Source organism: Callospermophilus lateralis, chromosome 17, assembly GCF_048772815.1.
Source record: "Callospermophilus lateralis isolate mCalLat2 chromosome 17, mCalLat2.hap1, whole genome shotgun sequence".
NCBI lineage: Eukaryota > Metazoa > Chordata > Mammalia > Rodentia > Sciuridae > Callospermophilus > Callospermophilus lateralis.
In genome coordinates, this window is record NC_135321.1 from 12,590,834 (window position 1) to 12,611,452 (window position 20,619).

Genomic DNA, 20,619 nt, shown 5'->3' on the forward strand with positions numbered 1-20,619 from the left:
AAAATCATAATGTGCTACAACACCATGTTCCTAAGAAGTAGGAGCTGAACTTTTAGGGCATATATGGTCCTCTTTCTTTAAATGGAGATGGTAATTAAAGATTTTTTTATGTAATTAAAAATTTTTAACTACAGCAAAGCTGTTTCTCTTGCTACAAGTGTTTTTCTGTGGTTGGTTGTTCTGAGCTCTGCCTAATTCTGTAGTGCCAGCACTGGATTTCTGCTGTGAACCTACTTATCCTTCAGTGAGAGTAGGGATGTACCATCATTTCTATTTTTCCAAAGCCATTCAGGGTTTTCTCATAGGTACTGGCCCCCAAGGCCATCCCCTCTTGCCAGGTCTTTCTGTGGAGGTCCCACGTCCCAGATTTAGTTCCTGGTTACCTTCCTACTTGTAGGGACTCACCTGGAAGGAACAGCAGGAGGTCTAGATTCCAGCTGCAGGGAGCAGAACTGGGGGTTTAACTCAATGCTGCAGCTTACTCCACTCTCAATCTCGCCGCAGGCAATTGGGCAAGTAAAGATTCTGTCCCCAGATAGTGTCCTTTTCCTCCAGAGATCATAAATTTCAACTCCAAGCAAAGAAAAGACAGGGTCTATTGGCAGAATTTTTACTTGCTGTGGTCCCTGTAGTGCAAGGTTATTGTGGGGTATAACTTGAGTTGCAGATGAATTTTGACTACATTAAAATAACTTATGGTAAGGACTACTTCCTCAGACACTCTCTAAAAAATGGTAAAAAGGGAATCTCCCCCAACATGCTGGTGTGGCCTCTTGGTTTGGGCTCCTTGGGTGATTCTCTTGAGCGATGGAGAAGATTACATGAAGAGGTTAACCTTGGAAGGCACTTTGTCTTAGGAACACAGTGCTTCAATGGGAAGCTATTGGGAAAATCTGCATTTCCATTCTGCTGCTTGTTTTTCCCTCAGAATTTCAAGGATAGAACCTTATTCTCCTTTTGGTTAATAATCAGCTCCTCTGGGGCTTCACTGTAATGAGTCAGAAGCTTATGACTGACTCCACTCTGCTCTTTATTATGTCTCCCCAAAACAGCCGGAGAATCCACTGTGTCAAGCAAAGCTTTAATTTTTCAGGGGAGATATTTTCCATAGAGACCAATACATCTTTGTTTGTGACAATTCCAATTACTATATTTCTCTATTTTTAACTGTCAAAAAGACAGTTGAGCTGCAAAAGACTCAAGGAGAATTTACGAATTTTAATGCTTAGAGTCCCAAACAAGGAATCAATGTTACCACTGGTCTTTTCTTCACTTTTTTCTAGTTCTTCGCAGCAGATTGCCTTAAGATTTCTTCTGCTTTACAACACGATGAATGTTATGTCTGTGAAATAACCCTGCAATTGAATTACAGCCAACTATTGCTCTCAGCTGCATTAGAATTTTCTAAGAGAATATGGACAAAATACTTAGCCCTCTTAATTCAATGCCTATCTAATATATGATGTAGATCCTTATTACAATTAGTATAGGAATAAAATTAATTAAAAACTATATCATCAGCTTTGGATGTGGATTGACCTCTTTGGGGTGGGATGGGGAAATCAAGACCATGAAGGGTGGCAGCTTTCGTACCTCCAGGTTTTAAATTGCAGGCTATCTCTAGCCGTTTCCTCTATGGATTCCTGCCAGTTGCTTTCCTTTTTCTTTCTTTCTTTCTTTCTTTTTTTTTTTTTTAAATGCTGAAAACACCGAGTAGAGGTTTTAAAGTATTTTATAATAAAATTACCAGTACAGTGAGGCAGAGCCACTTAAATAATGGTATAAGAAAATGATCTGCAGAAGTCTTATTTGAGGAATATTAGCAATTGTTACAAAACTTATGTGGGGTTCCCAGAAACCAGGGCAGGGATGGACAGGGAAAGGGCTAGAAGGACTTGGTTATTTAGGGGAATATGCACAGTAACTTTTTTAACTGGGGAAAAGAACATTTATTGGGGGCCTACTGTGTGCTTTGACTTTGAGGAATTTGCCGACCAGTAAGAGACTGATAGATATGTAAACTGCTGGAGTCCTTGATGAGTACCTAAGTATCCAGAGAGATCCCATACAGCTAGAAGGCGACCCATTAGAGTTTCAGGAGGAGATGATTTTGAGGCAAACTTTGGAGAATAGATAGGAGATGTAGGGAGAGGACATTTCAATTAGTGGGAACAGAGGGTCAAAGCAAGCAGGATGTGTGAGACCTGTCTGGAGAACTATGGAGTCTGCCTTGACTGGGGCATCAGGAACACAGCAGTAAAACCTGACTTTGAGAATTTATCATTTGGTCCTAAGTTGAAAGATCCGCATTTAACTAAACAGATGTTCAAAGGGCTATGAGACAAGGCAGGATGTGTGGGTTTGAAGATCAGTGATAATGGAGGCAGGATGGGGAAGACCAGGTAGGAGTCTAACCCACCTTAGCAGGTGGGGTGGGATGGAAAAGACAGGGTAGATGTGAGGAAGGTGCATATCTCTAAAGGAATGAGGGAGGGAAGAATCAGGACTCGAGGTGTCTACCAGCCCACTCAAATAATGGCACCATCTTTCAGAAAGAAAGATGAAAACAGTTAGATCTTGGTGGGATAAAGGTGATGATTTAATTGTGGACATTTTCAACTTGAGCTTTCATTAGGATATCCAAGTAGGATGCTCATGGGATCTGGAGCTCAGGAGGGAAACTGAGGCTGGAATATAATATGTCTTTGCCCCCAAACTATGTGGCTTTCCCTTTTTCCTGTTCATTTCCCAAAATGGTCCTAACTGGACTGCTGATTCTACTACCTTTTATTACTGCTGTTCACATACCACCTTTGCTCACAAGTCCTCTGCAGCCCTCCATGAATTGGAGTTGAGATGATTAACCTGAAGCCTTACAGTCCAGAGATTGGCTTCCCAGTACAAGTTTGTCAACAGTAATTCAACTTGACTCAAATTAGTGCTGTTCTAATGTCCTGTTGCTACTCTCCATCTGAGTCTCTAGGCCTTAGAAAACCAAGGCACTCCTTTGCTGGGACTTCCTCATGAAATATTTCTTCTATTCAATTCAAGATGGCAGCTAGTATAGTAGATAGTAGGCACACACGGTGGCCATTTATTGAAGGAATGAATTAATACATTATTATCTTAGAAGCACTTTGGGTATCTAACTCATCCTAACCAACTAACGATCTTACTTGTCTTTTGTTATAGTGTGTATATCCCAAATGTTTCATCCTACTAGTTTTTTTTTTTTTTAATATCCAATAGAAATTAAAAAGAAAGAAAAAAATACTGATTTTTTTCTTCTTTTCCATTGAGTTGAAAAAGTGTATCATTCATAAAGTGTATCATTTCAAAGAGAAATCTTTTGGATTTTGCTTCATATTAAACATTCAACAATTCTTAGTGCTAACCGAGGCACCAGCCTGCTGGGTGTCACATTCTGTTGACACAAAGGCTGCATACACACAATCTGCACAGATGTGCCTACTTGTTCTCATTCCTCCTGTTTCACATCTAACCCAGACTGTGAAGGTCTTGAAGTCCAAGATTATTCATCACCTTATCATTAAAGAGAGCAACACTTGTGCAGGGTTCTCGCAGCAGGAGCAAGGTGGATTTTAACTCTGATCAGCGTTGTAGCTCCAATATGAAAAGAACAGCATAGAAGTCACAAAGATAAATGATCCCCTCGTTCTTCCATAAAAAGAAGCAGCCAGTTGAAGCTGGAGGTAGTGTAGCTCAGCATTCCCAGAGGTGAGAGAACCTAAGATTTCATTTCTAAAGACGCTGACCAATAAGGAGACCACCAGGGCTGTCACAGATAAAACTATTGGCCTGGCTGCGCAGGGCTCTGTTCTCTGTTCTGGTTCAAGCAAGCCTCACAGCTTATCTGCGGTTTTAAGAACTGGTGGAATTTTGAGACTCCTCATCCCTTGGCATGAGGCAAACTCAAAGCATTGTTGTTCATCATTTGTCATCTGTTTGAGAAAGATCGTGTGATTTGTTTACTTGTAATGAAGCCTGACCATACTTCTCCAGGGGCTTTTAAAAAAGACGGATGTGTCAGCTTGCAGATTTGTCCCCATGAATGAAACCACAAGCAAATCCTCTTCTCTCTCCCATCCCCCCCTTCCTCCCTCTCTTCTTCCATGGCCATCTGCGCCTTAGGTTCCCACTGCCAGCCCCTCTTCAAGTGGCTTATCTTTGAGTGAATTCAGAAACTTCAAATTATAAAGGACACCCAGATAATTGGCCTGGTCTCCAAACTATCTGTCCCCTGTGCTGCTGCCAGATTCCTTCTTAATGAATACATCCAGTGACAGTGGGATTCTTGAGCTTGTCCATATCCGTGAGAAAATGAGCTCCCCTGCTTTGTAACAGCTTGCAGCGCAGGGGGAAAAAAAAATGACAGCCATTGTACAAGTTTTCTTTGCATGTAGTTTTCTTTCCCATAAATGATACTTTGAGAATACAGTTAAGGGGTTATTAGTTTTCTATTTCATGCTTGGCCTGTGTGTGAGAATACCACAAGCTGTCACTGCAAATCAGTAGCTAAATGCGCTTTGTCTGGTTAATGTGAGTATTTAATATTTGGTGCAATTAAAAATTAACTGATGAAAGTACATGTCATTGGAATTTCAAAGTATCTCTTGTAAGGGATTTTTCAAGGGCATGACCAATGAGTAAATTAGTGGTTTTAAAAGAGAATTCAGGAGAAATATAAGGAGTGCGGACACAGACACATCCTTTAAACCTCTACCTGTTTGGCATGGCAGGATATTGGAAAGGAGTGTCCGGGTTGTTGTTAAGGACTCACATGTATCTCTGCATTTTTGAGTGAATGATAATTTTGTTCTCATCCATATGATTTAAGCACATAGAACAAGAGCTCGGTTAGACTTTCATACGACATATTTTTCTCATCGTGCACATGGTGTAGGCCAGGGATTGGAGAAGTGGGAAATGGGAGCCAGATAGGCCTGGTTGGCAGACCAGGGAGAGTGGGGATCCTAAAACAGCAAGTGGAGCAGCACATGCGCGGGGCCCAGAGGAGAAAGGCACCAATAGCAGGGCCATTTGTTAGAGCCAAGGAGGGATTCCCAGGAAGAGGCTGAATCCCGAGGATGAGCAGAAGTTAACCTAATGAAATGGCAGGAGAAGCAAACGGAACTTCCTCAGAGGCTGAGGCCCCTGGAGAGCTGCAGGAATGAAGAGTGTGGCCTGGGCTGGAGTGGGGTTGCCAGTGGGTTGGTCAGAGAGAGTGCTGGTGACCCCACCAGAGGGACTTACACCGGACACGTCATTCTGACTCCACTCAGTCAAGGGAGACTGGGGAGAAATAAATTAGTGACCGGATAGGAGCGTCCTCAAGTACAGCAGGAGACTGTGTGTCTGGCCTGGAGGGATGGCAGTAAGATGCCACAAATGGTCAGCTTTGTGCAGCTAAGATGCAGAGGCTTTTAGACCATGTAGTGATCGGCCACACGCTTCAAACATCGTTCATTCTCTCTTCTAGCTGCCGTCGTTTTTATGACCATTTTGAGAACAGTGCGGTTGTTGTTCTGGGTATATATGAGCTTTGTTGGTTTTTTTCCCTTCATTTTACATTTTTCTATAATTAACATGACCTGGTTGAAAACATGTTTAGAATTCACATTGTAATAAATATTCTTTAACAATTGGTGGATAAAAGTGTATTTAAAGGAATAATTTAACCATGGCAGGCAGTTTTTATACAGTTTTTTTGTTATACAGATTTTGAGGTTTCCAGAGGAATTCCATATTTGCTGGCTGTTTGAGGTTCATAACACCCCTAAGTAAGGCAGGCATTCGGCTTCCCCCGCCTTCTCCCCAAACACTGGAGCTGTTCATCCCATGGGAAGAGGAAGCTGTAACAAGCTGTGTTGAACTAGGAAGCAGAGGAGGAGCAGGCCTCCCCTGGGAGTCCAGGGGGGACTCCTTTGCACTATTCTGGGTGTGCACCAGATTGTTCAATCAAAGCTTAATCGAATATATTTAATTTTGAAAAAATAGTATCCTTTACTACCCTCTGTCTGAAAACTTTTTCCAGAAAATTAGAATTTGGCCTTTTATTTCTGGCTGTTTCTCTTCCTTTGGTTCTGCTTTGAAAGTGCTTGTGAGCTTGAAGCAGAGGGACATCTTTATTGCTTGCTATCAGATGCCCATGCATTAGCTCAAGACCCTGTGGGGACTTTTGGGCCACATTAGCCTTGGATATGTTTCTCCTACTAAAGGGACAGCTATGTGCTCAATGGGCAAATTCTGCACACTCCAAGAGATGGTTCCACAAATCAGCCCCCTTTTCAGGGACAGAGTGGAACTACATGGACACACGCGATTGTTTTTTTGATTGTCACTAACTAGCAATGGTGTTTTTATTTACTTCTAAAATTGGGCTCCTCTCTTTAGGTCACCAATAAAAATTTGATGTTTATTGAATCTTAAAAATGGTAGAGCCTCCACTAGTAGGATTTCCATGGTTTTAAGGGGGATATTAGTCCAAGTTCATTCACTCAACCAATATTGATAGAGAGCTTTCTATGTGCCCGGCACTGTTATTCTAGGGGCTTGGGGCTGTATCAGAAAAGGTGACAGTCAAGAATTGCCTCTCCTATGTCTTGAATCCAGTATTATGGGGGAAGTCAAACCAGGTAGATAATTATGGAAAACACAGAAGGGCTACAAAGTCAACCTAACAAGGGTGCTGGGGGTAGGGGACAATATTAATGTCTCCATTGGTCTTGGAGCACTATGGCAAGTACATGGATAGGGCTAATGGCTTTTCTTCTTCATCAGCAGGAAACCGTGCTCTTCCTTCAAATTAACATATTGGTAGAAAACTGCCCTTATATCAGCTGTGAGTTCTGTGCAAATACAGAATCAAGAGACAGCTACTATTTTTGGCAAAATGATTGAAGCACCTTTTCCTTCACAACTCCTCATCTTTCCCAGTTCCATTTATCAGGGGGTCATTGGCCTCTGCTACCTAAAGGAAGAAAGGAAACGAGCACATATTGGCCCCTGTAAATAAGTGCCAGACCCCAGATTTAACATTTATGGATAGGAGATTATTTAACCTTAATAACCTCCCCTGAGGGTAGGAAGTGGAGTTACAGATGAGGAACCAGGTTCTGTAAACTCTAGTGACTTCTCCCAGTAAGAGGCAAAACTGGGATCCCTTTTTTTTTTTTTTTTTTTTTTTAGGCAATCCAAGTGGTAATTCAGGTCCTCTAGAACTTAAAGAAAATTTTAAACATTTAAACAGAATCCTATGAAAAATAACAAATTGGTGCATGGGACTTTTTGGTTTCTTTAGAAAGCTAATTATTCATCTTTGTTTTGGTAACTAGGAGTTGAACTCTTTCTCACAACATGGATTTTTAAAAGTTCTCTCCTAGTTAAGAAAAAAAATGAAACTTTGAAATGAAACTTCAGCTTCTTCCCTTTGACTCCAACGGTCTGTATAAATAGCCTTTGACAAATAAGTAGTAATCACTGCGTCATACACACCAGACAGGCACCTGCTCCCCAAGCTCTTCCAGGGGTCTGAGCTGTTGGAATAACACACCCCCAGCGCCTCCAGGACCCAGAGCTATGAGCTCACTGTCAAATTGAGACCTGCCTCACGCCTTTAATAAAAAGGTGGGAAAAGACTGTGGTTTTACCTCTGGTGCGATCCTCATCCCTCTCTGTTCTTATTTTAGGAATGACCTTAGTGTTTTTTTCCAGAGCCCAGGGGTGGAATGACATGTTACTCAAGTTTACAAGATGATGATGTATCTGTTTTTAGAGTTAGCTGTAAATTTTATTCTACTCATAAACAAACCCACCTTCAGCCACTGCGGTGTATCAAGGGAGGGTTATTTCCATCCCCTGCGTTTTAATTTGGATATTTTGGCCTAAAAAAGACAGTGTTTCCATCATAACATGTGAACAGGATGCAGTTGTGTTGACTCGGAGGGCTAAGGGAGTTCTAGCAGGAGCCAGGAAACTCCTTTCTTGAAAGAATCTTAGACACTATGTTCTGACAAGATAGGAGACTCTTCCTGCTTTCTTACTAAACCTTTTTTTTTTCTCCCGATTTCTCATTCACTGATATTTTTTGTTATTAAACACATATAGATTGACTATTTAACCAACTTCAAGTTCACGTGCAGAATGCAAAATTAAAAGGAAAAAAAAAGCCCGATGTTCTAAGAAGTTTGTTTAATAAGGCATAGATAAATTTTAAAAATTAAATGTTCTTTCCAGGCACAAGTTATGAATTTTTAGAGTAGAACTGCATGGTATTTCATAAGAAAGCAAAAAATGAGGGGGGAATTATTGTTCAGGCAGAAAGACAATCGTAAGCTTTCATTGAGTGAGAGAGTTCCACGAGAGGCTCCACCAGGCTCCATGTGCTCTCTGTTAGTTGAACTGAACAAGCCACCAACTATTTCCTCTCTCTTTTATGACTAGACTGCTTTAAAAATGTTGGTCCAATATAACCTAGAATGTTTAATTTATAAGCTATAACCCAACAGTGTAATGTTGGAAAGCCTGCCTTATATAATTTTGTAAATCCTTAAAATTCCAGTGAATTTGGAAGATCAGCGTCTCGATTCTTCTAGCAGTGTTTATGTGGTCTCTTAGTTGCAGATTGCTCTCAGGACAAGGGAAAAGTAGGTTGGATTCTGTGCCCCGCTCCCCGACTTCCAGTGTGAAAAGAAGAAAGCTCACCCTTCTTTGATGCCTGAGTTCTCTGTGGGATTTTTCCTAATGTCCACCCAGGAGTCAGGTGTGCCTATCTGTAATTTGTGAGAGAAGACCTTTATGACCACAAAGCATATTAACACCCTCAGATATCTCTGTTTAATGGTGATAATTCGAAACACAACTGGGAACTAGGAAGTAATTCCAACCCTTTTGTGCAAAGGATGTTATAAAGTTCACATGGTGAAGTTCACACCCACAGCTCATAAGAGCTTGGCCATCATTGCTTTAAAATTTGTTTATATATATATATATATATATATATATATATATATATATATATATATATATAAAGGTATATATGGAGCTTGTGTGTGTGTGTTAAAATATAAATAACATTCACCATCTTAACCTTTAAAATTGTTTTTGCAATGCTAGGATGGAGCCCAGGGTCTTATGCATGCTAGGCTGATACTCTATCATTGAACTACATTCACACCCCCCACTTAAACCATTTTTAAACATACAGGTTGGTGGCATTAAGCACATTCATAATGTCATGCAATCATTGCCACCATCCATTTCTAGAAAATTCCATCATCCCAAACTGAAGTGCTGTACCATTAAATGCTAGCTGGCCATTCCTCCTTTGGCACCTCTGGGTAACCACTATTCTACTTCCTGTCTTTATGAATTTGGCTTTTAGGTAGAAGCACACAGTGTTTTCCCTTGGGGTCTTGCATGTTATTGAACAACAACAACAACAACAACAACAAAAAATCAGCCCATGTTGTAGCATGAGTCAGAATCTCATCCCTTTTTAAAGATGAACAATATTCTATTCAATTTGCATTTAAAAAAATCTTCTCCCAAGATTATTGTTTTTATCCTCCAGTGGTAGAAACAGCAAATACATTAAATTAGAACTGAGTTGGCAGTGGTGGTAATGGAGACCTGAAAATTACCAGAAAAATTATTTTAGAGTCCAACAGCAAGGAAGAAGACAAAAGTGCTATTCACAGCAGTCCAGGGGCTACACTAAACAGCCCTGTGTGGCTGCTGTGTGTGAGGCGGATGGCAGTGAAGGTCTCAACAGGCCTCAAGGTGATCGCTGGACAGTGGCACAAAGCAGGCTCAGTAGTTCACATCCAGGATGTTGCTGAGTTACCAGGACAAGCCTATTTTCTGCAGGAACAGTTGGAGAGTTCAGAAAAGTGGGTAATCAGTTGCAGAAATGTCTCCATCCCAAATGGTTAAAATTTTTCAAAAGTTTAGGCTTCAGTCATCTGAAAAATTTACTTATGTAAAATGATTCATTCCAGAATGTAGTAAGAGGAAGCAAAGCAATAGCAATATATATAAAAATATTTTTTTTTTGAGGCTGAGACCTCAAATGGCATTTGCTTACCGTCTGAGTTCTCTCTCTCTCTCTCTTTTTTCCCCTCATACCTTACTAATTCTCAGACTAGAGAATTAGTAGGAACTTTATTGAAGTCTGTGTGGATGTTTTGTTTCCAGGGAAGGGTTTGCTCTATTGCTGTATCTAAATTACTCTATGCATAAATTAAATTGTGCACATAATTAGAAGAGCGGGCCTGACCTGCTCGGTGAAGCTGCAGAAGCCCCTGGGAGGCTGCTTTGCGGTGTCTGAACTCTGCACATCTGCCTCGTGATTTCATTTTGAAACTACTATGCGGTGAAATGTGGCCATTTGTTCATTCAGCATTGCCTGTGCCTAGTAGGTTTCCATCACCATCCCCAGCCGTGTGGAGGGAAGTCTCCCAGGGAAGCAGACGCATTACAACACGGGGAGCTTTTCCTGGGAAAGTTAAGATGGGTCACAGAGGAGCTGCGTGCCATTGGCCTGGGTCTTAAAGGATAAGTAAGAGCTTGCTTAAAAAAATGAAAATGCCCTATGGAGAATGGGAAAGGGAACCCTATGGAAACAGAGTGCTTGAAGGACTTGGTAGGGTTAGCCATGGCAAAAAGGTCTGAATGCCCCGAAAGACAGACGGAAGGAGGTAGAGCTGGGTGCTGCAACATGGAGTTTAGATTTGAGCACTCCTGCCCTGGAAAGCCAGTGAAGATTTCTAGCAAGGTGGTAAATGGCAGGACCAGGCTCTTGGTAGAGGGAAACACCGATCGGTGGCATGTTGGTGGGTAGAGAGGGCATCAGGGAGGCCATATGGGAAGATGGGGCCGGTGTCCAAGTAAGGTGCTGAGCAGCTGCATCCAGTGGGGGCAGTAGGAGCAGCCAGTAGAGGACAGGCTGCAGGCACACTCAGCAAGGCTGCGCACAGGAGTGGAGGAATGTGCATATGATTGGTCATCTCTGCATACTCAGTGCTTAGCACAGGCAAGCATGCAGCAGGTACTCAATAAACAACGATGGACTGAGTGGAGAGCTGGCTGTGTATAAGCTCCTGGCAGTGCAAGCCAATGTTGAAGGGACTCTCCTGCTATTCTTATGGCAAGGACATTCCTGTGGTGGGTCCTAAATGTTCCATCTCTATTAGCATATTTCTTGTGTCCAGTAGTCCAGGCAGACTAGTACAGTTTTATCCTTGTCTTGCACATGAGGTCACTGAGGCTTGGAGGGGTGACTCTGGCTAGTTGGGAGGTTAAGCTGGAGCTTGAACCCAGCCTGTCCTGGAGAGCCCGGTGCTGTGAATGATGACACTCCGCTGCTTCTCTGCTTTAGGAGTTTCCGGGAAGATGCTTCTATCACGGTCCCAGAAGTGGTGACTCGGGCAAACATACTAGAGGCAGGATGCAGAGAAGCCTGTTTAGGAAACCATTTATCTCACGTAGACATAGCATCTGAGATGACCTTAGCAGAAGTGACAATGGCTTGATAACATCCCCACAGCCCCTCCCCCATTCCACCCTGGCATAAAAAAACCAGTGTGGTCATGAAAGTGGAATTTCTCTGGGGAATAGTCCTAGAAAGAAATAGGTATTGAGATAAAAATAACAAAATATAAAAATATCCGATGGTTTTCTGTGTTGTTCCTGCCACACTTGGCCCGTGTGCTTTATGTTGTTCCCCTACCACCTGAAGTTTGGGTCTCACTGAAATTTGACCCACTTGTCCCTTGGTCCAAAGGAAGAGAGACAGGTGTGTGCATATCAAGGAGGTAGTTGGTAGCACCTTACCGGTATTGTACCTTCAACACACCTGGCTGAGAGGAGGAGGGCTCCTTTAGGGTAAGCTGTACTGTGGGGATGGAAGCCCGTGGCTTTCTGGAATGAAGGGGGGGTGAGCTTGACTTCCCACATGGCCCAGGGGCAGGAATCTGAGCTCCCTGCCTTCAGGTGTGTGTGTGGTCATGGATCATTACAGCCTCAACTGAAGCTGTGTTTTTATGCCATAGGTCAATCTTGTAAAATAAGCTCTTGTCATAACAAAGGATGCGGCAGCCAGATTGCATCTCAGCATACCTCCTCTGCTTACCCCAGAGGACATGGCCCCTGCATCAGTGTGGTGGAGAGATTCCATCATTATGTTGATTCTGTGTCTTCTCTGGAGCTGCGTCTTGCTGGACCATGTCGTCCGTGGTTCTAGGTCGTGGTGGCCATAGCAGTGTGAGGAGAGTGAGGTGTGGAAACCCAGCCAAGTTCTCTTGGCTCCAATTTTATGCAAATTTACTTAATAGAATGCAAATGATTTCTCACTGATACAGGGTGCAGAGACACATGTTCATCTGTTTTCAGTAGTCCTGGGCTTTTAGATGCAGTCACTTTATAAAGAGGCAGGGTGTGTGTCTTGAGACAGGTTAAAGGCACCTTGGGAATGGTCCACTCCATCAACAGAAGCTGCCTGGAATGGCTTCAGGACCAGGACTTAGGGTGTTTGGGGAATAGAAGGTCAATACAGACTAATGCATCATCAAAGTCTTATTCCTCCTCTTATCCTGAAGAGTTTCTGTGATCATTAAATATATCCAAATATTTATTCATCCCACACATCTTGGTTGGGCATTTATTCACTACTAGGCACTGAAAAAAAGGTTAGCATGTACCACCAAAGTGTACAACCGTGATACTGTTGACGAACCCTGCTCCTACACTGTCCGGCATCATAGTCACTCACTACCTGTGGCGATTTGGCTTGTGAATCAGATTTCAAAGACTTCATATGAAGAGATGAATGCATGAGTATTTCATTATTAATTTTGTATTAATTGTTAAAACAATATTTTGGATATGTTGGTTTAAGTAAACGTATTAAATGTGGCCACTAGAAAGTTTTAAATGACCTATGTGGCTACCATTATGTTTCTGTTGGACACACTCACTGGTCTAGATGGCTAACCATTTATTGCACCATGTGGTCACCTTTTTATTCCCATATTTGGATATTATTATGCAGGGACGTTAGAAGGACCTTCTCTTTTTCCATAGATGCAGTACAGTTTAGATTATTTTGTGGCACTTTGACCCTTTTGAAAGTGTGTTTGTGTCTGTGTTCTTGCTGATCCTGTTGTCTGTCCACTGAGGTAGGCAGGGGTGGCCGAGGGAGGGACCTGCAGGCCTGCAGTTGGAGCTGGGACAGGAATACAACTTTGGCCTTTGACTTCTATCCCAATGCCTGTTGGAAATATACTAAAACTTACCCATGGAAAAAATTTTTTAATTATTTTATTTATTTTTATTTTTATGTGGTGCTAAGGATCAGACCCAGTGCTTCATGCATGCTAGGCAAGTGTTCTGCCACTGAGCTACAGCCCCAGCCTGCCCATGGAAATATTTACTTTTATTTCCGTACCAAAGATAATAGAGCACAGCCTGTTTAGAAGAATTTGAGTGTGCCTGTGTGTGGCTGACATGCCTGTGTATGCAAACGTGCAGCAGGGGGCTGACACAACATTAATCCAAGGTTGCAGTGGATAGCCACGGTCAAAGTGCAACTCCTGTTGGGCCTTTAGGCCCTCTGGGGAAGGACAGGGTCAGGGTGGCAGGGGTGTTGTCATGACCAGGGGACATTTCCTTCTGTTGGAAGTCAGTGACTGTCACCTTGAATTCCTGGCAGTGTGAAGCAAGATTGGCGAGTCCTGAGATTGAGTTTCAGTCATTGATGAGATGGAAGGACAATATAGCTTCCCTGGACTAAAGGGGCAAAGGATCAGATCCAGAAAGTCACCTGATGTTATGAGAGATGCTTGGACTAGGGATGGGGACCTGCAGTTCAAGGGAAGAGGAGAGACGTTCTCAAGGCCAAGAATAAGAGACAGATATGACAGGTGAGGTCTGAGCGGTGGTTGAGGGCAATTGGGCCAGGGCCCTGGGTGTGTCCTCCTGGCCCTGCCAGGAACTGCTGTTTGGGCATGTCACATACTTTCCTCAGCTTCTGTTTCTTCATCTACAAACAAGGGAGTTGATATAGTCACACAATCATTTTGTGATTTTTTTTTGAGCTTTCAAAGCCCAAGAACCAGCAAGAATGGCATTAGAAAACTATCAATTCCAGGATAGAGGTTTAGGGTTCTTCTCGACATTCCCTCCACTGCCCGATGGACTTGGGGGCACTGAGATCCATGGTCTGTGTGATCACCAGCCAGGGCTGATCACCTGCCCCTGACCGAACCCAGGTTGTGTGTAGGATGACTTTTCAGTAGTCTCCAAAACATAGCTATTGTAGCAGAGGATCTAAACGCGTTCATCCCTACTTGCTTTTCAGACCTCGCCATTCTCCTCATCCTCATCTCTTCTGTGAGTTCTCGTTCTTTATCACCTTCAGACGGTGGTGTTCCCCATGTAGAATTTGCCCACATTGGCCACGTGCTTTAGTAAATCACAGCCGGTTCTTTGTCTAAAACTATTTCCTCTGCTTTCCTCTGCTTTACTGCTTCCTATGAATTAAAAAGCTTGAGGGCCATAGAGGAACGGCATAAGAATGTAAATACTTTTCCTTTTTAAGCCTATATTTTAATTGCTTTCCCTAAGTGCAGGGAGACAAAGGCCCCTGGGTCTTGGGGTGGCTTTGTCTTCGGTAGAGAACCATCCTAGAGCACATTCCCTCACTGAGGCGCCAGCCGCCTCTTCCGCCTCATTATACTTTGCTTAGCACTGGGAAGGCTGGCATGGTTTCTGTTGGAATGAAAAGATTGGCAGAGCCGCCCCAGACAACAGCACCGCAGAACACTGTGGCAGAAGGTTTGGTCTACATACCAAGGCAGCCAAACTATTAATTGCATTCTCTGTGATCACAAAAAAAAAGGTGCTGAATTATTCTCTTCATGTTTTAAGAATGACAGGCTTCTGCTCTGCCAGCGCTAAGCTCTGCATCACAGGGAGAGAGAGGCTAGATTTGAGAGAGGGGGGAGAACAGCTCCGAAGTGAAGGTAGCCTGCTAGTTCTTTAAAAAAGATCTAAAGGCGAACCGTTTTGTGATCGGTAGCTGCAGAAGATCAGAAGTAGGGCGAGGATGTGTTTCCATAAATTTACATAATTTAATTAAGCATTTTCCATTTGGAAATCTTACTTCACATTTCGAAATGGGACTTTTCAAGTGGCCTGCTTCTTCTCGCTCCCGTTCCCTCTTGTGTTGGCGTGGGCTGGAGGGAAGCTGGCTGTGGCACCTCCGTGAACTTCTCTGCCTCAGCACCTGAACAGAGACACACTCGTGAACATACTCCCGACTCCCTGCCGCCTTTCCTTCGAGCCTGTTGTTCCTCCTTCCAGGGTCGTAACCCCTCCGTGGCCCACATTCACGGGCCCACGGCCCCCCACACATGTTCTTGCTCCTTCAGCCTCTGTGCACCTGCAGAGGATATTTCCTGAAGAACGGTTTGTGATCACTCAACTTGGTTGGGAGAATAGACAAAGCAGGTGTCATCCTGTGTTTGGGGGATTTTCCTATGCTGAATATTGTTATTCTGTGCAGCACCCCACCCTTTCTTCACAACCCCAAAAAAGAGAAGTACGGGTGCTGCTGATGTTCAGGGTTTGAGTGTGTTTTGGTTTAAAATGTTCAGTGCATCAGAGAATTTCATTCTGGGCAGTGCAGTCGGGCTGGAGGTGTATTTGCTTTCTCATTTCTCCACCTCGCTGTCCTGGGAACAGGGCGTGGCACTGAGACCCTGGCTGGCCTCACAGGAGTGCTGCATGAGGTCTAGGGGATCAGCTCAGAGCACAGCTTGCAGTTGCAGGAGGCTTTGAGCCCAAATAATTCTTCTGAATCAGCCCTTTCTGAATCTTGGGTATATTCAGTGGATTTTTTTTTTTTTTTTTTTTGCAGCAAAAACCTTTTCTAACTGTCCCTGTCCTCACCCCAATAGTGTTTCACCCATAGAATCAAGGAGAACTGCTAAGCCATTGCGTAGTGTTGACTCTCGTGGCTGGAGAACCATTCATTCAAGACACTGGTTTAAAAAAAGGTTCCTTCATTGCCTTCTTTCAAAAATCATTTCATCTGCTCTCCATGTACTGAGCACGTGTTACATTCTGACCCTTTTCCTTTGGTGTGCAAGCAGTGTTCTGTATTATCAAAATGCAACTCCCAACCTAAAACTGTACATGTCAGTGCAGTATACAAAGTCTGGAATGTGTATGAACATATGGCACAATGCAGAAGGAAAGCTTTTTCAAAAGTATTCTGTTTCAATATTCACCTTCATCTAGTAGATCCCCATTCTTTCGTATCTAGGACAACCATAAGATTTATCATTCAAGCTGGGATACTTATGGGAATGCAAAGGGGTGTTATTTGTTATATACTGGGATATCAGAGTGAAACAGGATGGTCCTGGGCAAGTTGGTGCCTAGAGTAATAATCTTGAACATACCTGTCTTTTTAAGGATGGGGCATGAGTGGTGGTGGGGGATTGAGATGAGTCCTTTCAGTATTTTTCTGAAAGCCAATGAACTGTTTTAAAGGTTCCTGTGGCTCTGTAGACATGTCCACCAGAAGCACTCTGGTTCATCTGCTGAATGGCTCACTAGTCTCATCTGCACCTGCTTCATTGCCACCCCTGTGCTCAATCACCAGGCCCCCTTTCTTGTTCTGAAGCTCTCCTGTGAGCTCAGCACTGCTCACAGGTGGTTCCAATTCTTCTCAGACTATAATTGAACTTCTTTCCCATGGAATTCTTTATTTCCCTAAACCATCTTCTAGGCATTCATTTCCATGATTAGGATTCTAAGAACAGGAAGAAGAGATAGCTTGATGTCATGCCCACGTCAATAATGTTGCCTTCCATCTGTCTTTACCAGAAGGAAATGAATGCATTTAAAACATTATTTCATCAAAATTTTCCATTTTATTGAGAAAAAAAGGGGGGGGGATGCTTATGAGTACTCCAGGGGCTTGTGTGATAGTGTGACAAGAATAGTTCCAACCGAACCAAGTAATTCAAGGTGATTCACTTTATCTCTATTCCCTTTAATGTGCTCTTGCCTGCTTCCACAGATTGCATTAATTCTTCTCTGTTTAAATTGCGGAGTCCCAAATGGGAGCTCTATTTGTTTAACTTTCCCTCAGTGATCGAGAACAGGTCTATGGACCAGTTGATCCTTGATGAGGACTGGTGCTCAAGAAGGTCTTTTGAAGAGCAAAAGGCCATCTGTGAGGGTCTATATCCAACTAAACATGTTCCCGTATGTACTGTTTAATGAATATTTGGTAAGACTGATAATCTTTTGAAAAATGTAGTGTTTTATTTATTTATAACCACAAACTTCAATTTCCTCAGTCAAAATTATAATCCATTTTGGGATAATTTAGACATCCTTTCAACAAATAAGAGAAGACTGAAGATCAACATGAGTGTTTCGAGAATTTGACACTGGAAATAAATGCAGCTTCCTCTTGCTAAGTATCTCTTGTGAAAACCTTATCCATTTTTGCTCTTTTGCACATCTCAATCTGCAGCTAAATTAGGCCACAGGAAAAGGATGGTGTGCCTTCAAAGAGCCAACCGAGTTGGCTGCGCTCAGTCTATTCGTGGAAAACAGCTGTGGGCACCAGTGCAGAGGTCGAGAGCTTTTGTTCCATGCAAAGGTGGGAAGGTTTGGTGCTGAGATGATCGCTGTGCTGTGGAGGAGTCTGCACATGCTGAAGGGCTTTATCTGCATCTCAGAGGCTTTTGAAGCGTGTTGATAGCGACCTGGGAAAGAGCCTGGCGGGATGAGGGTGGGAGTAGCCCTCCTACGCTGTGCTCTTGCAGGTTGCTGGTATCTCCTCTTATTTTTGTATCTGTGGTGACTGCAGATTGAATGAACAAGTTACTCCTTTCCATGGCCTCCTACCCAAGAGAAGTACTTATTGTTTACCTTTACCTTAATGTCAAAGCATGAATTCAGTTTAGGAAGGGAGATCTGTGCAGAGCAGGGTTGCGTTTCCCCCACTTTGCTCCATCCTGCCATCTCTTTCAAGTGAAATTTCTGCAGGGGAGTTGATCCTTCACTTTGTCACACTGGATCACAGCTATTGCCCTTATTAGGAATGAGTTGTGGAGGTATTTTCTTCATCTCCAGTTAAAAGCCAGCTTTCAGAACTTTCTTTTGTTATGAAAAACGTGGACACCCCACTTGCCTTCATTTCCGTTTTTGTGTTGAGGGGGTCCGTGACCAATGTTAATCTTGATTCATTCTCTCCCTTTTTCCTGACTCTGTTGCAAGTTACCTTCTCCATCGCCCTGCTTCAGTATCCCCTATAGCCAACTGATTCTTAAGTAGGTATTTCCACAAGTCCCAGTTCTGCTTAGGTGCTAGTTCCTGATGAGTCTGACTGTCTGGATCTCTTATTGGCTACTCAAGTTAAACATGTAATCAAAATGTTGAGTTCAGGAGTAAGTTTATCATCATCTCTGCAAACCTTTCTCAGACTCAGCAGTTTCTCTTCATGTGACTGTCGTTGTCCTGATCGCCCAGGCTCGGAGCCTAGGATGCTTTGTTGCAGCTCCTGCCTGGCTCCCTGTACTGGGAGTCCTGTGGCCCTGGGGTGGCCCTTGGTATGTCTCTGCACTCACTCCTTCCTCACTGCCTTGCTGTCGCCATCCTTAATGCTTGCATCTGTGACTTCATTAACCTGCCCCAGTTTCTCTGTACTCCAGTTTATCTTGTGCTTTTATCAGATTTAAATTCTTCCCTGGTTTTAAAAAAAAAAAAATGGTCCTCCTCTCCTGCAAGGCAGCCTTCATTTCCTTTAGCCTGCTGCACCGGCTCCCCAGGTGAGGTGGGGCCAGCATGGCTCCCTGCTCCTCATCAGTGGGATGGCTGTCGCTTGAATCCACCCTGTCCTCTCTGCCCTGAAGATCTTTTCCCTGCTATTTTTTACTTCCCAATATGCTTTGCTTCCATCCAAATTTTCCAAAATTCTCCTTCCCTTAAGTCTCTGATCTGATCTCACCCCCTGAGTGAATAGTATGGGAGTGACCCCACTGACCTTTAAATCTTCACCTCCTTCCCAGCCTTCTGACACCACCCTGGGCTTGGTCACATGCTGATATTGCTTTGAAACACGAATGTTTACCATAGTTTTCTTTCTTCTCCTCTTAGGAATGAAAGTGTTGAGGGCCAGGGCCACGTCTTCTGCGTGCGTGTATCCACCACCATGACTAGAACGCTATCCCAAACCAAGTGCTCGCGGGGCTGGGGATGTGGCTCAAGCGGTAGCGCGCTCGCCTGGCATGCGTGCGACCCGGGTTCGATCCTCAGCACCACATAAAACAAAGATGTTGTGTCCGCCGAAAACTAAAAAATGAATATCAAAACTCTCTCTCCCTCTCTCTTAAAAAAAAAAAAAAAAAAAAAACAAAACCAAGTGCTCGCAACACTTGCTGAATGAATGGCTTGGCTTTGCATCTTTTACTTGCAGCAATTTGTTCACTTCGCTCCTAGCTTCATTCATTCATTCAGCAAGGATGTATTGAGAGTCTCTGTGCGCCAAGCACTGGGCTGGGCATGTGACTCCATCAGGGTACCACACAGGACCCCCTGACTAAGGGTACACACGTGTCCGTGTCTTCCTAAGACCCACCATATTTCCACAAACCCTACTCAGCTCTTGAATAAACAAGAGGCACTGCTTTTTAATGCTATTAGCTTTATATTTTGTTATTCTGGGATTAAACTTTACTGCCAAGAACATGATGCCTTCTTGGTAGTTTGCAACTCTGAGGTTCTGGTTCATAAAATTGGTTACATATCCCAGTGGCCCCAAGGGTGTTGAAAATGCTACTCCTTTTCCCTCCCCAACTACTAAATCAAGTCATTTTCCCAATTTCTCTGAAATATTGACAAAGTCTCCTAGATTTCAATCCTCTAGGCAAAATGGAAACTTTTGCTAATAGCAATGCCCATCTTCCCTTGTTTATTTACTTAACCACACAGTATAAAACAAAAACAGAAAGCAAAATAGCAGTAGATTATAATCTGGCATCACTAAGAATGAAAACAAAAACTGCTTTTCAGTTTGGTTTGCATTATTATTGACAAGGAATAAAAAGCCTTTTTTGTTTGTTTTTTTTTTTTTTTTTGTATAGATACATGAAAATAAGGTAGAAGGAATGTCAAGTGCATTAATGGAGAATGTGCCTAAAATCTTTATTGGATAACTATCATTCCCTCTATGTGATTTTGAACAACTGTTGGTCACAAAACAAAAACTACTCAGAATAATCTAATGAGCCATCCTCATGTCAGAATCCATTGTCACAAGTTCTTTTGCATTTAAGCTGCAGAGAAACCATATTTGTGGAAAGATAACTGCGTTCAGTGCCAACACCCAACAATTTTGTTTTCAAATTCCTGAAAACTAAAAAAAGAAATCTTGGTGACATGAATGTTCCAAATTCAAAATATCCAAAAGTGAACTCATCAACTTCCTTCTCAGGCCTGCTTTTCTGCGTCTGTTCTGTCTGGCTAATGATATCACCGTCCACCCAGACAAAGTTCGGAACACTTAGAACGGTTCCAACT

The 20,619-nt window shown here is 43.0% G+C and overlaps 1 protein-coding gene and 1 long non-coding RNA gene across 2 annotated transcripts in view; one reads left to right on the top strand and one right to left on the bottom strand.

Annotated features, from left to right (window-relative positions):
* Bcl2 (BCL2 apoptosis regulator) overlaps window positions 1–20,619 on the top strand; it is a 164,997-nt gene that overhangs the window by 5,940 nt on the left and 138,438 nt on the right. The window lies entirely within an intron of this gene.
* Window positions 15,250–20,619, bottom strand: part of LOC143382937 (uncharacterized) — a 32,203-nt gene continuing 26,833 nt past the window's right edge. The window contains exon 4 of the long non-coding RNA XR_013089074.1: window positions 15,250–15,304. This is a non-coding gene — a long non-coding RNA (uncharacterized LOC143382937). The remainder of the gene's footprint in view (window positions 15,305–20,619) is intronic.